At 43.2% G+C, this 9,059-nt stretch overlaps 1 protein-coding gene and 1 long non-coding RNA gene across 2 annotated transcripts in view; one reads left to right on the top strand and one right to left on the bottom strand.

Annotated features, from left to right (window-relative positions):
* LRRC2 (leucine rich repeat containing 2) overlaps nt 1-9,059 on the bottom strand; it is a 48,927-nt gene that overhangs the window by 34,569 nt on the left and 5,299 nt on the right. The window lies entirely within an intron of this gene.
* The window catches only part of LOC108299413, a 5,211-nt gene continuing 1,181 nt past the window's right edge, over nt 5,030-9,059 (top strand). The window contains exons 1-2 of the long non-coding RNA XR_001822960.2: nt 5,030-5,281; nt 8,765-8,864. This is a non-coding gene — a long non-coding RNA (uncharacterized LOC108299413). The remainder of the gene's footprint in view (nt 5,282-8,764; nt 8,865-9,059) is intronic.

The raw sequence follows: 9,059 nt of genomic DNA, 5'->3' as shown, positions 1-9,059 counted from the left end.
CCCTCCCTTTGTCCATGTGCTCTCATCGTTCAACACCCGCCTATGAGTGAGAACATGCGGTGTTTGATCTTCTGTTCCTCTGTCAGTTTGCTGAGAATGATGGTTTCCAGGTTCATCCAAGTCCCCACAAAGGACCCAAACTCATCGTTTTTGATCCATCACCTGAATTCTTCCCCTCTGCCTCCCACCTTTCCTCAGTCCAGCTGACCGAACTCATTCCTCTTCTCCAGGGTAGTCTCTGTGACCATCAGTCTCTCCCTCTCCTCCCCAATATCCCCAGCCCTCATTATCTGAAGCTACAGGTCAGCCACCATTAAGTTAAAAGAAAAAAATGGCACTGAGCCCCACTGAGCACTCTGCCACCTAGGACTGACCACACAGCCTAGAGACATGTCCTTTGAGGTTTCCCTGCAGATTGAACCTTCACAGACTATTGATCTCTGTTCATTTGGTTTTCCAAGAGCAAGGAAAGTCAGACTTGGGTACATTTCGGCGATCACATCTCAGTGGGAATTTAGAGATGATTTAGTCTCTACTTTCAGTTTCACCAAATAAAACATGAGAGACCCCTCAAAATTTTATGTCTATATCCCTGGCACCTAGTATAGTGCCTTGCACACGGTAGGTCCTTCATAAATATTTGTTGAATGAATGAGTGAGTGAATGAATGAATTAGTAAATAGCAGATATGCATCCAGATTGCTTAACTCTCAGGACATTAAATGAGCTCGCTTCTTTTTTATTTTCCTACTTTATACTTACTGTTTGTTTTAAGTGATTATTTGATCATTACAAAAAACAATTTTCAGGACAGGAAAGTACCTTTCAGTGTCCCTTCCACTAAGTCATACTTATGTCCCTTATCTAAGTAAAGTAACTTCCTAGATGCTGTTTTCGACTTCCCTAACTGCAGCAGCAAAATCTTGCTAAATCCATTTCCTGATTTACACAAACACAGATTGTCAGTTGCTGAATAGTAGGGCTGGTGAATACTTTTCTCCTCCAATTTCAGACACTTCTAAGTAGCAGTCAGGGATATGAAGCCAAATATTTAGTCTTCTCTTTCCTTTTCTTTTTTAGACAGGGTATTACCTTTTGCCCAGGCTGGAGGGCAGTGATCCAGGTACATTCGCTGCTCATTGCAGCCTCAGCCTCCTGGGCTCAGGCGATCCTCCCATCTTAGCCTCCCAAGTAGCTGGGATCACAGTCGTGCATCACCACCACACTTGGCTAATTTTTTTTATTTTTTCTGGAAGCGGGGGCCTCCCTATATTACCCAGGCTCATTTTGAACTTCTGGGCTCAGGCGATCCCCCTGCTTTGGCCTTCCAAAGTGCTGGGATCACAGGCATGAGCCACCGTGCCCAGCCAAATTTTAATCTTCCGAATCAAGAGTGTGCTCTCTATAAATGGCTTGTCAAAAGGAGTGAGAGAACTGGCTTATGTTTGCACAGCTGAACATGTGAAAGTATATAATTTTACTCTAAAGAGCTGACAATGCTGACCTAGTTTATTTCCTTCTTTCCTTTGATTTCTGATGTCTGAGACTGCCTTTGTTTTTTGTTTGTTTGTTTGTGGTTTTATTTTTCCTGAGACAGGGTCTCACTCTGTTGCCCAGGCTAGAATGTCGTGACACCACCACAGTTCACTGCAGCTCAACCTCCCAGGCTCAAGCATTCCTCTTACCTCCACCTCCCAAGTAGCCGGGGATTACAGGTATGCACCACTACGCCCAGACAATTTTTGTATTTTTTGTAGAGAAGGGCCCCACTATGTTGCCCAGACTGGTCTCAAACTCCTGGGTTCAAGCAATCCACCCACCAGGCCTCCCATAGGGCTGGGATTACAGGCATGAGATGCTCTGCCCAGCCTGAGACTGCCTTTGTCTTCTTTAAAATTTTTTACCTAAAGGAGATTTTTGACGAAAGTTCAAATGATGCACAAGTTTTTGTGTGTATATTTGTTATCTTATCTTGGGTAAATATAAAAGAGAATTGTTAGGTTACATAACTCCATATTTAACCTTTTGTGAACTGCCAGACTGTTTTCCAAAGCTGCTACATCATTTTGCATCCCTACTAGTAGTATGTGAAGATTCCTGTCTCTCCACATCCTCACCAACACTTGTTATTATCTGACTTTTTTATTATAGCCATCCTAATAGGTGTGAAGAGGTATCTTGTTGTTTTAATTTGCATTTTCCCAATGGCTAATGATGTTGAGCATATTTTCTTATGCTTATTGGGCATTTTTATATCTTCTTTGGATAAATGTCTATTCAGATCCTTTTCCCTTTTTTAATTGGGTTAATTGGTAATTTTATTTATTGCTAACTTGCAATAGTACTTTATATATTCTAGATACAGGTCCCTTACCAGGTATATAATTTGCAAAAAAATTCTTCCATTTTGTAAGTTGCTTTTCACTTTCTTGATTCCATCATTTTATATTAACCTAACTATATACTTATGGTCGATGTGAGATTTTGTAGACAGACTATTGCTGGATTGTTTATTTAACCAATTCTGACTATCTCTGTCTTTTAATTGACTGATGTAAGCCATTTATATTTAATACTTGTATGTTTGGTTTAAGTCTGTCATTTTATTACTTTTTCTCTACTTGATCCCTCTTTTTTTTCCCCTCTTTTACACTTTCCTGCCTCCTTTTCTCTGAACACTTTTTAGTATTCCATTTTATTTTTTTTATTATATGTTTTACTATGTCTCTTTGGGTAGTTTTTTCTCTTGTTTTATGGTTGCCCTAAGAATTATTATGCAGACTTACTTTTTCACAGTCCACTTAGAAACAATATTTTACCACTTCAAGTGAGATGTAAAAATCTTACCACCACATAGGTCCTGCTACGTTCCCACCTTTATGTTGCAGTTGTCTTATGTATTATGTCAATCGATGTTATATTTTTGGCTTCCAATCATCAAATTTAAAGAACTCATGAGGAGAAAACTAGTCCATTATATTTATCTTGATATTTATATGTTTCTGTTCCTTCCTTCCTTCCTGCTGTTCAATTTTACCTGTTATCATTTCCCTGCTACCTAAAAACTTGCCTTAACAATTATTTTAGAGAAAATATGCTGACATATCTCATTTCCTTCAACTGAAGATGTCTTTCTCTTACCTCCATTCATAAATATTATTTTTGCTTGATATAGAATTTGAAAGCAACCTGTTTGTTTTCTATCAGCATTTTTTAAATGTTGTGCCACTTTATTCTGGTATCCATAGTTTCTGATTAGAAATCTGCAATAATTTGAATCATAATCTCCTATAGGGGATGCATCATTTTTTTCTCTTGCTATTTCCATTTTGTTTCCCCATCCAGAGACAAGATCTCACTCTGTCACCCAGGCTGGAGTGCAGTGGTGCCATCACAGCTCACTGCAGCTTCAATCTCCTAGGCTCAAGCAATCCTCCCATCTCAGCCTCTCAGGTAGCTGGAACCACAGACATGCCCCACCATGCAAGGCTAATTTAAAAAAAAAAAATTACAATGATGAGCTCTCACTGTGTTGCCCAGGCTGGTCTCAAATTCCTGGACACAAGTGATTATCCCACCTCAACCTCCCAAAGTACTGGGATTACAGGCATGAGCCACTGCGCCTGGCAAAATGTTTCCATCTTTGGATTTCTTCAGGTTAATTATTATATCTGGGCATGGATTTGAGGGGGGGAGTTATTCTGATTTGGATTTGTTTAGCTTCTTTAATCAGTTGATTTATATCTTTTGACAAATTTGGGGATTTTTCAGCCATTATTTCTTGAAATTTTGTTTCTGCACTACACTCTTTCTCCTCTCCTTTTGGGATTCTGATAACACAAATATTAGACTTTTCAGTATTGTTCCATAGGTTCTTAAGGTCTTGTTAATTTTAGATAAATCTTTTCTTCTTCTCTTTTTTTTCAGACTGGTAATACCCAGTAATCTACCTTCAAGTTTCCTTGCTCTTCCCTATGCCATCTCCATTATGTTTGTGAGCCAATCCAGTGAGTATTTTATTTTGTCTATTTTATTTCTAAAATTTCCAATTAGTTCTTCATATCTTCTGTTTCTTTGTTGATATTTTTCTGTCTTTCCATTCATACCCCAGGGCTGAGGGAGCATATGCAAAGCAAACTTAGAAGGAGTTCAGCCCCTCAGACAGCAGGTAAGTCCTCCAGTTTGGGCAGGCTAGTCTGGAGTTGCTGGGCAACTAATAGACAACACCTTCAAGTTCAGGTAGGGAGCGCTAATCAGCAACTGGTGGCATGGCCATGTAATGGAAGTCCAGGTGTTAGAAGGGATAGAGGGTCTTCAGAGTGTGTGGACCACACAGGCACTTGCAGAAGGTGTGGCAGGTTTGGCATGTGACCCTCAGGGCCACAGGCAACCGTGTGCAGGTAATTTGGAGGCTTGTGAAGAAAGTCGAAATACAAGCACAGGCAGGAGGCCTTCAGAGCACATGGGCTACACAGAGGCTCCGTTTTCTGGCTCAAGAGAGCTGTGGAGGCCAGGACTGCAAGGCCAGGGATGCAAAGTTGCAAAGGGACTGTTCTGAGCCCAGGCATGGGGCAGGTTCTGATGGATAGTCTCACATGCCCACTGTTGATCCCCGGCCCACGCCAAAAAAAAAGGCAGGAAGCCTCTTCTTACTACCTTGTCCCTCCAGTGCCTTCCATCGAGAAAGCTTAACATTGTGCTCGCTTTAAAGGACCAGTATTCAAAGGAATGCCATTGTATAACACAGAGTATATTTACTGAATGGCGCATTCAAAGCTGAGAGGCAGTGAGTTGACTGACGCCGTAGGTAATCTATCAGGTTGAATTTAGACCTTAAATTCCAACCTGCCTTCTGTGGGTTGTAATTCCCCTGTCTGTTCAGTTTTGTCTTCGTGGTGCTATTCAGCTATGTTCCGTGTGCGCCACCCAGTGGCCAGTCTAGGGTGTGGCTGAAGGTCTATCCAGGTGTTCTAGTCTAAACATCCTTGGCGTGCTGGTTAAGGTCAGGTCCACGCATGCGCAGCTCGGGGATGAGCCCAGGAACAAACTTAGGAAGCTGTTTTCCCCAAATTCCTCTCTCTCTCTGTGACCTCCCTGGTCCTTTCCAGATCGCTGGGCTCCCTTTTTCGGTCCTCTGACCAAAAACCTGATGTAGTTAGCCCACTCTGCCATGTACTTCCTACAACTGCACCCACAGTCGCGACCAAGCAGCAAAGATTTAAGAGGATAAAAAAGCGTGACGGTCCAGCACTTTGGGAGGCCGAGGCGGGTGGATCACGAGGTCAGGAGATCGAGACTATCCTGGCCAACGTGGTGAAACCCCGTCTCTACCAAATACAAAAAATTATCCGGGTGTGGTGGTGCATGCCTGTAGTCCCAGCTACGCGGGAGGCTGAGGCAGGGGAATCACTTGAACCTGGGAGGTGGAGATTGCAGTGAGCCGAGATCACGCCACTGCACTCCAGCCCGGGCGACAGAGCAATATTCCGTCTCAAAAAAAAAAAAAAAAAAAGGCATGACGGTTTTGACGGTTTGCTCCTCTCTTTTGGTCTACAGCTCCGCTAATCAGAAGAGGAAGGTTCTCTGCATGATCTCACATTACGTGAAATCGTAAAAAGTTGAACTCATAGAAGTAGAGTGCAGAAAGAGGTTGGGGCCAGGGAAGAAGGGAATGGGGAGTTATTTATTGGTCAAAGGGTACAAAGTTTCAGATAGGTAAGAGGAATGTTTTGAAATCTATTGCATAGCAGGGCGACTATAATCAATAATAATGTATTGCATATTTCAAAATCACTAAAAGGGTAAATTTTATAAAAATCATAGGTAAAAGAAGCGCATTTAATTTCTCTTTTTCCAGTTTTCCTAGTCTTTTATCTTCAGCTAAGGAGTATCTAACTGGCAAAGATTTTAATTAAGGTTTTGGCTTTTTTCTTTTTCTTTTGGAGACGGAGTTTTACTCTATCACCCAGGCTAGAGTGCAATGGTGCAATCTCGGCTCACTGCAACCTCCGCCTCCCAGGATCAAGGGATTCTCCTGCCTCAGCCTCCCGAGTAGCTGGGATTACAGACGCCTGCCACTATGCCCAACTAATTTTTGTATTTTTAGTAGAGACAGGGTTTCACCATGTTGGTCAGGCTGGTCTCAAACTCCTGACATCAGGTGATCCACCCGCCTCGGCCTCCCAAAGTGCTGATTTTACCGGCGTGAGCCACCATGGCACCCGGCCAAGGCTTTGGCTTTCAACATAAAAGTCTCCATAAAGGAATGCTACACATCAGCCTGAAAATAAAAGATCAATATCCACAGGCAGTAATGAAGAAACATTAAAAAGAGAATCCATCAGCCTAGTTTTCTGGAGGAAATTTCTACACAGAACCCAAGTCTACACATAAATCAGAAAGCTGAAGTAAAGTTAACTGCATTTGAGCAGTGTGGGCAGCCCAGCCAGCCAGAGTAACTGAAGCTGGAAGAATTACTTCCTACCCACAGGGCTCCTGTTCTCTAGATCAACCAGATGCATCACAGATGCTGTTGTTGAGGTTCTTTCATTTCCTTAGGCCAGTTGGCCCTTAGGAAGTAGCCAGAGCTGTACATTAACTGCCCTTACATTTTAAAAATAATTGCTTATTAATTTTTATGCATTAACATAGAGAAAGGCAATTCTAGTTCCCATCTTAGAGGAATGATTTCTTCTTGATGCCTTTGTGTTCTAAATATTTGATCGTGTCAACAAAAAATAGCTTCATCATCTTTGATAAATTCCTGGAATTATGAAATTTAATTACCAAAGGCTCTGATGCATTTTTAAGTAGTTTAAGTCATTACTACTCTCAGTATTTTGGTGGGAAAGAGTATATCCTATGTGTGATCTAACCATGTTCACCATTTTCCCTGTGTTTTAACAAGCAGAAAAAGCGGCTGAGTGCAGTGTCTCATGCCTATAATCCCGCACTTTGGGAGGCCAAGGTGGGTGGATCACAAGGTCAGGAGTTCAAGACCAGCCAACATAGTGAAACCCCACCTCTTCTAAAAATATAAAAAATTAGCCAGGCATGGCGGCAGGTGCCTGTAATCCCAGCTACCTCGGTAGCTGCGGTAAAAGAATCACTTGAACCCAGGAGGCAGAGATTGCAGTGAGCTGAGATCACACCACTGCAGTCCAGCCCAGCAACAGTGCCAGACTCCATCTCGAGAAAAAAAAAAAAAAAAGTTTCTCTTATACAATTAAGAGGGCTTTGAATGTGCCAAGATTTAAATCAGCATCTTGCCCATAAGTTGAAGTTTTGATCGCAAACATGTATAATGAAAACTGGAGACTCTGAGAACAGTAGGTGATGACCACGTTTGCTGGAGATTTACATGTGATGTCCAAAGGTGCTGGGAAGCTATGAAATACAAGGCCCTAAGTGTCAGGTCAAGCCCAGCCCCTGGCATCCCACATAGGACAGGGCTGAGTTCAGGCCTCTCTAGACAACTGGACAAAGTTGACCTTAATCTAGAAGGTAGTAGCTCACGGGTGGGTGCTGCGACTGGGAAGGTAGTTTCAAATGAGAGTCCATGTGTCAGTCCAGGGAAAGTAGGAGACTCCCCATCCAGGGGAGAAGCCACATTGGGGAGCCCACAGGATGCAGCTGTCAGAGACAGACACAGGTGCCAGTCCCTCAGCAGATCTTTACTAGATCTCCTAGTAAAGTTACAAAGCTAATCTCTACTTTGAAGAATAAATTCTAGTCAACACAATCTTTCAGGCAAAGATGTAGAATGTAATGTCCTAAGCATTAACTTTCTCTAGGACTATAGAAATGTCATCATAGCCGGGTGCGGTGGCTCACGCCTGTAATCCCAACACTTTGGGAGGCTGAGGTAGGTGAATCACCTGAGGTCAGGAGTTCAAGACCAGCCTGACCAACATGGAGAAACCCCATCTCTACAAAAAATTAGCTGGACATGGTGGCACATGCCTGTAATCTCAGCTACTCAGGAGGCTGAGTCAGGAGAATCGCTTGAACTTGGGAGACAGAGGCTGCGGTGAGCCAAGAGTGTACCATTACGCTCCAGCCTGGGCAACAAGAGCAAAACTCTGTCTCAAAAAAAAAAATAAAAGAAATGTCATCATAATATACTACGCCAACACAGAAAAGGAAAAATTAACCTCTACAGGATCCAGACCCTCAATACAAACAAAGCAATATCCTCTTATAGGAAACTACAACCAAGCAGATTCTACAAAGCATCCTAAGTGCAAAGCTTCAGCCTGGACCCTCACAGAATTTGACAGCAGAGCGTCATGGTTCCAAAACAGCATCTGATTCCAGTTCCCTGCTGTGGGTCTGGTTTTGCGTGGTTATAGCAGAATTATGAGAACAAGCCTCCCTCGATTTGGGCTACACTGTCCACAGTTGCAGAGCATCTTCCAGAGAAAACACCTGCAATGATGAGACGGAAGGAGAACGGTGGCATCTCTCACGGCAAAGGAAAGAACAGTGAGGCCACAGAATGTCATCAGGCACCTTCTGTCCAGGCCAAGGACTCCCGGGTACAAACAGGTTCCAGCGGCTGAGTGAAGATGTTAACCATCAGCAGCTCTCAACGGTTGGATTGATGAAAATAACGCCTGGAAAATCTTTTGCTTAGTGCAGGGCCCAGAAAGCTTGACGGTAAATAACTGAGGTTTCGCAGGTCAATAAGCAACATCGAAGATGATGTAGGTGTTTATGTAACAAAAGAGAACCCTCTGGCGAGCCTCTCCCTGCTTGCCTCCAGAGAACCATCCGGAGTAGTGAGCATGCTTCATGTCCAGATGCTGCTTGCTGAAAACATTCTCAGAACAAGAGGGACTAGCCCAAGAGGGAAAGCCCTGCAGGTATGGTGAAAGAGGTGGGGGGACGGCACTGGGCACGGTAGCTCACACCTGTCTTCACAGCACTTTGGGAGGCTGAGGCAGGTGGATTGCTTGAGCTCAGGAGTTTGAGATCAACCTGGGCAGCATGGCAAAACCCTGTCTCTACCAAAAATACAAACATATATATATAAGGTGGTGCCGGGCGCCTGTAAACCA

Source organism: Cebus imitator, unplaced genomic scaffold, assembly GCF_001604975.1.
Source record: "Cebus imitator isolate Cc_AM_T3 unplaced genomic scaffold, Cebus_imitator-1.0 Scaffold0, whole genome shotgun sequence".
NCBI lineage: Eukaryota > Metazoa > Chordata > Mammalia > Primates > Cebidae > Cebus > Cebus imitator.
This window is presented reverse-complemented; position numbering and strand designations above follow the sequence as displayed.